The sequence below is a fragment of the Arachis ipaensis genome, chromosome B07 (assembly GCF_000816755.2).
Source record: "Arachis ipaensis cultivar K30076 chromosome B07, Araip1.1, whole genome shotgun sequence".
In the NCBI taxonomy this organism is placed as follows: domain Eukaryota; kingdom Viridiplantae; phylum Streptophyta; class Magnoliopsida; order Fabales; family Fabaceae; genus Arachis; species Arachis ipaensis.
In genome coordinates this window covers 119,745,373-119,746,248 of record NC_029791.2, presented here as the reverse complement: position 1 = coordinate 119,746,248, position 876 = coordinate 119,745,373, and positions in this window count along the sequence as shown.

The following is an 876-nucleotide window of genomic DNA, read 5'->3' as shown; positions in this document are numbered from 1 at the left end:
ACGTGGATCTAATTATTACATAACGTCGTATCAGTAAAAATAATTATCTTTTATATTGACAGCGTAAATAATTATTTATCCAAAACAGTGGATGTTATATGACTGTGTAAAACACTTTTTTTTTTATATACTCTCATTTTCATCTACTAAAAAGTTTGTTATTTTAATTAATTTTTTTCATTCATTATTAAACATGTTTAGGGACAGAGGACAACATTGAGGTGATAAAATTAAAATCACGACAAATTAAAGCTTATTACTACTCTAAGTGTGTTTCAACTACTCTAAACATGAATGAACCTTTCTCATGTTCTTGTAACAGATAATATACAATGTACTAAATCTGCCTTGTTGGCACTGCTTTAAATAGTTAAACATATCATCTATACAACTTACTTTTTAACATTTATGTCACATGAAATTCTCCAAACGCCTGAACTCATGTCCTTTATTATTATATGTGTTTCAAACTCATTCGATCACTTGTTATTTGGCATTATTCTCTCTATCTGTTTGCCATTTTTATTTTCTACTTTCTAACTTGAGGTGTAGGGTTATTAGTTCGCTTCCAAAGGAGGGGAAAATAAAGAAACAACCACTTGGTAATTCAAATTGGAAAAAATTTACGTACAATTATCTTTATGTAAAGTTACTAGTTAAAAATCATTAGATGATTTGACATGTTTGACTAAATTATTATCCTTTGACTCTCAATTATCAATTTTACATTAAGTCAACTACATATAAGTTTTCACTCTTCGTCATCCATTAAATTCTTCTATTTTTTAATCATTTTTTTATCAAAAAAATTTAAATATAAATGTGATATTCTTTCTCTTTCTAGCATTTAGGGAAAAAAATTAAATATATTAGATT